Here is an 11,116-nt window from a genome sequence, read left to right on the forward strand (position 1 = left end):
GATCGAAGGGCCTGTTATCAGAATAATTTCTGGTTCTATAACTGGTTTAATTATTTACTAGTGAGTTTATCAAATGATACCAGATCCGACCTTAAAAATTTGTCAACAGCCATGACTGACAATGAAAAATTTTAAAACAAAACATCATACTCTGCTGTGCTTATAGCTCCTTGTGAAGTTGTTTAACCACGGAATATTTTATTTTTATCAAGACTATCAAATAACAGAATATGTATCTATCTCTCCAGCAAATCCTTGGTTGGAAATTTTATGTCCAATTCAACATAAATAATAATAAAAGGCAAAAATTTAAAAGCATTAAGATTAATAACTCCGAACGAAAGACTGTTACTATCTAATGTTTGCCCTTCTATTCCACACACTCTAATAGAAAATGAGGTAATTAAATTGGGTCTTAAATTAATGTCATCTTTAACCTTCCTTAGAATAGATAGTCAGCTCCCAGAATTTCAATATGTCTTCAGTTTTAGAAGAATATAAACCTACCTTCATCCTTCCTAATTACGTATAAACAAACTTCGTATCGCATATATATATATATATATATATATATATATATATATATATATATATATATATATATATATATATATATATATGTATATATATATATATATATGTATATATATATATATATATATATATATATATATATATATATATATATATATATTTAAGTTTAGATAAACCCTCATGTTTTATCTGTAAGCAAATAGATCACATTGCAGCAAATTGTTTGAGTCATAATCCACAAAATGATTTCACTCGTCCACCAACCACAAAAGCCAATACAACATCCACAAGAATCCTCCCAGTCGAACAAATCACCCTTAGAAATGGAACCAGATCTTCCCGTCAGTAATTCTAGTACCGAACCTACATCTAACCAAGAAACAGATACGAATTTAATACCTCCCGTACTTACAAAAACTAATTGAGGAGAACGATTTGAACCTTTGGCGAGGTTGGACGTATTTAATTACCAGTCTAATCTCACCTAGTTTTTGTGCTTTTGTTTATATCCACTTAATAACTAAAGTGTTGTGTTATTATAAATAAAAATTAGTGAACTTATTGGATAAAATTTGTGAGTAATTTTAATCTAATTAGATACTTACTTCACAACAAGTTCATATTGTTTTGTTACGATAAATATACTGGCCTAACTTTTATGACTAATTATTCTGTTTTATTGTAGAAATTTCGGTGGAAGTCTAGAACCAAAATTATGGTGAATGAGCCGGCTAAGCTTCTCGATCTTTCGATGCAAGAAAATGCGATCTTTCGATGCTGTTCTAGTATATCAGGATTTCGTATATAAATACAACATTTTTATATGGAGGGCCAGTTAATTCTCAAGATCCGCGCTCGCGAATTTGTTACGTACGGATATAATAAATTATTGTCAGATAAGTTAATATAAATAAAGAAATAAATTAAATCCGTAAGTGTTATAAATATTGAACCTTTTAATAAATTCACAACAAATGGTGACAGCGGTGGGATCGAACATAAATTAGACTTATAATAATAATACAAGTGAATACGTAAAATAAATTGTGAAAATGGCTACGATTTATGAGCTCACAGTGACGAATTTAAGAAGACATCTCGAAGACAGAGAATTAGCTTCTACCGGAAAAAAGGCTGAGTTAGTCCAACGACTAAAAAACGCTTTGCTAGAAGAAGGTCTAGATCCAGAGACTTATATATTTGAAGATGCTGTCATCTCGTCGATTTCGAAATTGGAGAACAAAGTTTCTGACGATATTTCGAAAGTTTCTTCTGATGTAGCCAAAGTTTCCGGTGATATCGCATCATTAGAGAACAAAGTTTCTGGCGATATTTCGAAAGTTTCCGGCGACATCGCTTCTTTAGAAAGCAAAGTTTCTAACGAGATTTCTTCCCTGGAAAGCAAAGTTTCTGCTAACATCTCTTCAGAAATCTCTAAAGTCACTTCTGAGATGTCTGCCCTGGACGATAGAATATCTTCGTTAAAAAACCAAGTTGCTGCCGATAAGTTGGCCTTCGAAGAAAAGATTAAAGAGATGGAAAGGAAGATGGAAGAAACAGGGACAGCAGAGAGAGGTAACAATCCGATTACAGTGGAGATAAAAGAAGACGAGACGAAATTTAAGTTGGAGACACGGCCGAAATTTGAAGGAAGTGGAGGTTCTATTCATGTTAGAGTCCCAACTTTCGACGGAAAATCATCATGGAACAACTACATGAAACAGTTCGAATCAGCCGCAAGAGCAAATGGATGGTCTGAAAAAGAAAAGGCTGTAAACCTGACTATCGCTCTTCGAGGAGATGCCTTAGATGTGCTTCAGACCATAGCCGTAGAGGAGACCGATGATTTCGAACAACTGAAGAAGAGGTTAAATATGCGATATGGCCACGAACATTTGGAGCATGTATATCAGTCACAGCTTAAAAATCGTAGACAGAAGAAAGATGAGGCTCTTCAAGAATATGAGGTAGATATTGCCAGATTAGTACGATATGCTTATCCAACAGCTCCCGAAGACATGATGGAAAAATTGGCCGTTCAAACGTTTATTGATGGTCTTCGTGATCATGAAATGCAGAGAACACTGCGATTAGCTCGTCACAAGACGCTGGTTGATGTCCTATCCGCCGCCCTCGAATATGAGTCAGCTACGCAGGCCTCTGGCGGTTACAGTAAAGTTAGGACTGTAAAAGAGGAAGGAGATGAAGATAAACTTGACCAGCTCTTTAATTTGATGAAAAGCATGACATGCAAGAAAAAGAAGACCATAAAATCAAGAAACTCACCATCAGGAAAACCAGAACGAGTCAACCTTAGGGGGGCAGCTTCGACCCGGAACTCTTCCAAAGACCCTCTTATACTAATAGCTTCTTTGAAATGTCGTGAAGATAGTGTATATGTAGATGGAGATATAAATGGTAAAAAGCATACGTTGTTGGTGGATACCGGAGCGACCAGAACCATTATACGCCCGACAGTTATAAACAGCCGAAAGAAACTGTTACCAACGAGGTTGCGACTTCGGACCGCTACAGGTGAAAATGCCAACATTCATGGAGAAATCCAGGTACAATTGGGGATTGGAGCAGAAAAGTTTGTCCATACTGTTATAGTTGCTGACATCGAAGAGGATGTTATATTAGGAATGGACGTAATGAATATGCATGGATTCCAATTGGATTTTAAGAATAAGGTAATCAAAGTTGGCAACGAGGAAGTATTTCTCCATCCACATAATGACAACACTGTGCAAGCAGCCATTACAGAAGATACAGTCGTGCCTGCGAGAAGCGAAACGATCATAGTAGCGCGACTACAGGGAATTGTAGACGAAGGGAGACCTGTTATGATGGAGCCTTGGAACCACGACGATGAGGTTGGCCGTGGAATCATAATTGGAAAGGAATTGGTGACTTCGGCTAAAGAAATTCCTGTGAGACTTATCAATGTCAACGACTACCCAGTGACCATAAAGAAAGAGACAAAAGTAGGAACTTGTGTACCTGTGACATCCATAATCCGTCAGGCGACAACATCTGATAATTCCAACGACAAATTCGACCAAATGGTTGCAGTTGCAGGACAGTCTCTAAATCAGATGGAGAAAAGGAAATTAAGGGAATTTCTGCGGCAGTATCGTGATATTTTCGTACCGAAAGGAGGAAAGACGGGAAGAACTACCGTTGTTAAGCATAAAATTGATACTGGTAATGCTAAGCCAATTCGTCAAACAGCTCGACGATTACCACAGGCGAAGAGAGAGGAAGCTGAAACGATTGTTCAGGAAATGAAGAAAGACGGGGTGATAGAACCTTCTACGAGTCCATGGGTCTCTCCGGTGGTCCTGGTTAAGAAGAAAGACGGAACGACGAGGTTCTGTGTGGATTACCGTTTGCTGAACAACGTTACCAAGAAAGATAGTTATCCTCTGCCTCGGATCGATGACACATTGGACACATTGGCTGGAAGTAAATTGTTTTCTACTTTAGATTTGAAGTCTGGATACTGGCAGGTAGAAATGGACCCAGTCGATAAAGAAAAGACAGCCTTCACCACAGGATCTGGATTGTGGCAATTCAACGTTATGCCATTTGGACTTTGTAATGCTCCTGCGACATTTGAGAGGCTTATGGAAAATGTGTTGAGAGGGTTATCTTGGAAAACATGCCTGGTTTATTTAGATGACATAATCGTCTTGGGGGAGACATTCGAAGATCATTTGAGGAATTTGGAAAACGTTTTTAATCGACTTAAAGCTGCCCAATTGATGCTAAACCCCAAGAAGTGCCAGCTATTTCAAGGTAAAGTCAATTATCTGGGTCATATAGTCAGTAAAGAAGGAGTGGCCGTGGATAAAGGAAAAATCGATTCCATTAAGGAATGGCCAAAACCAACTGACAAACATCAAGTGAGAAGTTTTCTTGGACTATGTACTTACTACCGGAGGTTTATTAAGAAGTTTGCAGATATCGCTAAGCCATTAACGCGACTTACGGAGGAAGCAAGAGATTACCGCTGGGATACAGACTGCCAAAATGCCTTTGAGACCTTGAAAAAGCATTTAATAACAGCACCAATTTTAGGGTATCCACTGCCAGAAGGAGAGTTCATCTTAGATACAGATGCAAGTAATGTGGGAATTGGAGGAGTGCTGTCTCAGATTCAAGGAGGACAGGAACGAGTCCTCGGATATTTTAGTAAAGTTCTTTCAAAACCTGAGCGGAATTACTGCGTCACGAGAAGAGAACTTCTAGCAGTAGTTAAATCAGTAGAGCACTTCTATCAATACCTCTATGGAAGGAAGTTTTTAATCCGAACCGACCATGCCGCCCTTAAGTGGTTGATGCAGTTTAAGAATCCAGAGGGTCAGATAGCCAGGTGGATCGAACGACTCCAAGAATACGATTTTAAGATTGAGCACCGAGCCGGAGTTAGCCACAGAAATGCTGATTCTCTTTCCAGAAGGCCATGCCCCGCAGAGTGTTCCCACTGCAACAAAACGGAATCCAAGGAAGCAGCAGTGCTAAGAACGACGATTGTCAACGACGACTGGACGCCTACTAAGATAAGGGAAGAACAAGAGAGAGATCCAGTTATACAGAAAATCCGAAAATGGAAAGAGGAAAACCGTCGACCACCTTGGCAGGAAATATCAAACCTATGCTCAGTAGTTAAGACGTATTGGGCCCAGTGGGACTCATTTATCATCGAAGATGGCTTGCTCAAACGAGTCCTGGAAAATGATGACGGTGCAGAGAAAAGAAGACAGTTGGTGATCCCAAAGAGCAGAATAGCCGAAGTACTTCGTCAGTTACACGACAGTCCATCGGGAGGGCATTTTGGTGTAAGGAAAACCCTTCAGCGAATTCGGGAACGGTTTTATTGGATGAACAGTTCCGACGACGTAAAAGACTGGTGTAAGAAATGTACTATTTGTGCTACGAGTAACGGGCCTCACCGGAAAAGGAGAGCTCCTATGAGACAATATAATGTTGGAAGCCCGTTTGAAAGAATAGCTTTGGACATTGCAGGGCCGTTTCCAGAAAGTGAAAATGGGGGCAAGTACATGTTGGTAGTAATGGATTACTTCACTAAGTGGGTCGAGATTTATGCACTTCCAGACCAGAAGGCCGCCACCGTTGCAGATAAGTTGATCCAAGAATATATCAGCCGATTTGGAGTGCCTTTGGAGATCCATAGTGACCAAGGCAGGAACTTTGAAAGTGATCTATTCCAAGGAATATGTGATAGACTAGGCATGAAGAAAACAAGAACTACCGCGTATCATCCGCAATCGGATGGTATGGTAGAACGAATGAATAGGACAGTTGGCAAGTATTTGACAAAGATGGTGTCCGATCATCAGCGAGACTGGGACCAATACCTCCCGTTCTTTACAATGGCCTACAGATCTGCTGTTAACGAATCAACGGGCCAGACACCAGCCAGAGTCCTATTCGGGCGCGAAATGCGACTACCTTGTGATCTAGAATTTGGGTGTCGACCTGGAGAAGATGTAGCAGGTGAAGATTATGTGATCGAATTACGAAGAAGAATGGACGATGTACATGAGTTGGTCCGTTCCCACCTTCAGATCGCTAGCGACCGAATGAAGAAACGGTACGATACACAAGCCGAAAAGGGTTGCTTTAAGAAGAACGACAAAGTATGGCTGTATAATCCCAAGAAGCGAAAAGGTTGTTCTCCCAAATTGCAGCAGTTTTGGGAAGGTCCATACCTCATCATGGAGAAGATCAACGATGTCATCTACCGAATAAGCAAGATTCCGAGGGGAAAGCCGATGATAGTACACCATAACCGGTTGGCATCTTTCGAAGGTGACCACGACGTAGATGAAGAAGTGGAAGTAAACCAAGTCCAAGATGTGTTTAACCTCACGTTTGAGGAATTCATGGGTGCCTATGGAGGTACCGGTAAAGCAAGACATGGTGTTACCACTGAAGAAAAGCAAGATCTACTCGCGCTCCCCGATGACTACTCGCTGGCCCTTACCATCCCGGCCAGTATCAAAGACGCACCAGGGTTGGCATCCGTCTTTCGAAGGAAGTTTGGTCGAGTTGCAGAACTGCAATGCCAGGTGCCAGCTCCCGGTAAAACCTTGAAACTCCAAGATGCATCACGTTACCTTTTCTACCTGGTAACAAAAGACACTGCCCGTGACCAACCTACCTACCGAGATGTATGGGAAGCCTTACTTCAATTGAGAGAGCACGTACTAGAGTCCGACGTGCAAAAGTTAGCCATGCCAAAGTTGGAGTGCCGCCAATTAGATTGGAGGGTTATCCGAAATATGGTGGAGGATATCTTCAAAGACACCGAAGTCCAGGTGTTAGTCTGTTGCAATCCGCATAGTTACTGGTGCGGAGAGAAAACCGTCCCTTGTCATTTTTATACAACTGGAAGTTGTAAAAGAGGGTCCAGTTGCCGATACCAGCATACAGTTCCGGTTCCAGTCCCGACAAGGTTCCAGGAGGAACCATCTTTTAAGAGGGGGGCAATGTTACGATAAATATACTGGCCTAACTTTTATGACTAATTATTCTGTTTTATTGTAGAAATTTCGGTGGAAGTCTAGAACCAAAATTATGGTGAATGAGCCGGCTAAGCTTCTCGATCTTTCGATGCAAGAAAATGCGATCTTTCGATGCTGTTCTAGTATATCAGGATTTCGTATATAAATACAACATTTTTATATGGAGGGCCAGTTAATTCTCAAGATCCGCGCTCGCGAATTTGTTACGTACGGATATAATAAATTATTGTCAGATAAGTTAATATAAATAAAGAAATAAATTAAATCCGTAAGTGTTATAAATATTGAACCTTTTAATAAATTCACAACAGTTTATATTACCTGATGTCATTAAAAAACGAAAATGGATGATGTTAATAGCCCAGGGGCGTCGAGGCCCCAAACGTTATTGACATCACATAAAACTTCTTCATATTCTGCAGCGTTAATCAATTCAACTCCAAAATTCCCATCCAAGAAACAAGCTATTTTATATAATGCTCTGGAAAACGCCAAACTTGAGGAATATCTACTTGCACTGGGAAAAATTATAGAACCAAGATATATTATTTTTTCATCACGAATTTCAAATAACCGTATTTGTATTTACCTAGCTAGTGAAGAATTAGTAGAAACTGTCATGAATGCTGACAACGGAAGAATAACCATCAATCAACAAATAATTTATGCTCGACGCTTAATTACATCAAATTATATTATAGAAAAAGATATTATAGAAAGATATAAAGATATAGTATTCCTCACACTTTCATAGAATCTGAACTTAAAAATTTAGTCCTCAATTTATTAACTCCAATTAATTTTTTACGAATAGGTACAACAAACCCAGAATATAGACACATACTGAGCTTTCGAAATATACATTTATCTCTTATTTGGATGCTACATTAATTCCTCCCTTAATTGTCATAAACCACGATCAAACATCTTATCGTATTTTCTTATCTTTAGAATAACAGATATGTTACTATTGTAAACAATCTGACCATTTTGTAGCAAATTGTCCATCCTGTATAAATCCAAATCAAAACTTAACAACAACAGTGCCAACTACTACTATAAATACAGTAGTTAATACTCTTACACATGACGTCCCGATCAATCAGCATCTTTAGCGAATTCCTTTTCCTTACAATCCTCGACTATACCTTCTTCATTAACTACACCAATATTAACTGCATCCCAAATATCACCCTTAACATCATTCCCAAGTTCTCAAACTACATGCACAGATACAAATACAACAACTACCCAGTTATCAACAACACCTAATGTTTCACAACCTCATATATCAATCCCAAACTCTTCCTTAACACTAGCATGCCCTATCAATAGCATATCAATAGATACCACTGATACACTTGAAACAACTAATACACCTAGTAAAGAAGTAAACACAGCTAAGCGCAGCCTTGATGAAATTTTATCCCCACCTTTACAAGAACCTAAAAAAAATTTTACAAAACCAATACAAAAACTTAAAAAATCCAAAACTATTGATAATTCTGAGACTATTCCTAACAGTATGGAACCCGTAAAAGATTTTATTACTAATAAACCTACCGATATTAAATTTTGAACATTTAACTGATTTTTTTGAAAATGCTTCGTGCCAAGCTGGACTAAACATTATGAAATCTGTATCACATAAAAATTGGGGAGCAGATTTTCCAACTCTAATAAATTTATATAGAGCTTTAATTAGATCAAAACTGGACTACAGATGTGTTGTGTATAACACCGCAAACCAAGCATTGCTTAAAACTTTGGATACTCTTCAGAGTTCAGCCGTTAGACTTGCTCTAGGAGCATATTGCACCAGTCCTGTGGACAGTCTACTCTGTGAAGCTGGAGAGCAACCCTTAAACCTAAGAAGAAAATACTTAACTCTATCGTATGTCTCGAGTATAAAATTTAACCCAAAAAATCCAGCTCTTCATCATGCTGTTGCTAACAGGTTCCAGGAGGTCTATCGAAAAAGAAATAGGGGTCCTGTACCTTTCTATGAACGAGCTAATAGATACTTATTCGATTTTAATTTTGAACTACCTCCCATTTATCCTATCTGTGAAATAAATTTGTGTTTTCCTTGGGTTGTTCCCTCTCCGCTTTGTAACCTTAAACTTACAGTATATAACAAACATAACGTGATACCAAATTTTTTTAAAACTCACTTTCTCCATGTTCTCACACAGTACAAAAATTACCATTTTATATACACGGACGCATCTAAGACCATAAATGGAGTAGGATCATGCTTTGTGACATCCCATGAACATTCCATCTATAAATTGTCTCCTAAGACAAGTATTTTTACAGCAGAACTATTTGCCATCAATAAGGCCCTAACCTATATTCTAGAAAAAAAACTTCCCAAATCTCCTATAATATCTGATTCACTTAGTTGTCTGACATCAATTTCTCAGATTTATCCCTCTCATCCAACATTACAGCAGATTAAGTTAATTTTATACCATATATACCAAAACAATTTGACAGTATAGTTCCTCTGAGTATCATCACACGTTGGAATAGATGGTAACGAAAAGGCAGATAGTCTAGCTAGGTCGGCAGTAACCAATACAGCCGCATCAGCGGAAAATCTAACGGTACATTTGGATTTAAAACCTTACTTAAAATCAAAATTGCACGATGTTTGGCAAAACCATGGAATAGAAGCACCACTAAATTTATAGAAATAACATGTCTCAGATTAGGACACACTTCTACAACACATGAATACTTGTTGAAGAAAGAAGAGGAACCAGTGTGTTTTGTTTGTGAATGTAAAGTGACAGTGAAACACATTTTAATTGAGTGTCCAATATACTCAGTGGAAAGACTATATCATCACTTTCCAAAAACATTAAAAGAACTTTTAGGAGAATCTAAATACGTAGCTGACTTGATAGAATTCTTGAAAACTATAAACTTTTTAAAAAAAATTTAATACAATACTTCAATAATTAAAAAATACAGATTGAACGAATTTAAAACGGAACATACGAAATCAATGTATTTCGGCTCAACTCCGCTCTAGGTGGTTGGCCAACAAAAGGTTGTCAAATAATTATATTATAAAAATCCAATACTTCAGCGGGCTGCTGGATTCTGAATTCATTCAAGAACAAGTCAAAACTCCACCCAAATAGGTTGCCTAGATTCACTGTGAAAACTAGACTACACAAGCAGTTATTATGCTGTCAAACCACTTATCGCTTCCTTATAGTCCAAGAGATAGAGCCGAAATTTTGAACTGATCAGTAATATGACATTTCTCTATTTGAATATATTCATTGTAACTGGGTTAAGACTTTGCCTTACAGGCGGACGCCCCTCGTGGTACAGGGGGTGGCTATACAGGGATGCAGTTGTAATTTTTTTCAGAAAAATTAACGATCGAAAATATGGCTGAAAATTTGCCCAGAGTAAGATCTTGGTATAACCAGACGAAATCCCAAAGGGCGGACGCGAGAGTGGATAAATAAGGGGTGGCGGACAGGGGTGAAATTGCAATTTTTTGGGAAAAAATTAACGATAAGTAATATGTCCGCCATTTTCATGGCTCATTATTTAGCTCCTAAAAACTCTAAATCCAAAAGGGCGGACAGCTGGGTTGGTACAGAGAGCCATAAAACGGGGTCAAATGTACCACTTGCCTGCGCATTTTAGGTCTCGGTAACAATTTTCAAACTGATTTTATTATGATATTTTTATACCGATTGATTTGAAAATTTGTATGCTCACTTCTGTTACTATCTGTTAAAATTTTCGTGATTTTTGAGGTAAAATCTAATTTATAGAATCCTTTCGATTTTCTGTAAGTTATACCATGATTTTTTTCCAAAAATTTTCAAACGATTTTTCCGATAAGAAAAAAAATTAGAAAAACTTTTCTAAAACATTTGATAAAACTCTACGTCATCGTCTGAATCTTTTATAGAATATTTTGTAGATTTAAAATTATATTATGATAATGTTTTTTTTTTCAAACTAAAGTCATATTTACTTTACAAATCACATTTTTT

Source organism: Diabrotica undecimpunctata, chromosome 10, assembly GCF_040954645.1.
Source record: "Diabrotica undecimpunctata isolate CICGRU chromosome 10, icDiaUnde3, whole genome shotgun sequence".
NCBI classification, from domain to species: Eukaryota; Metazoa; Arthropoda; class Insecta; order Coleoptera; family Chrysomelidae; genus Diabrotica; species Diabrotica undecimpunctata.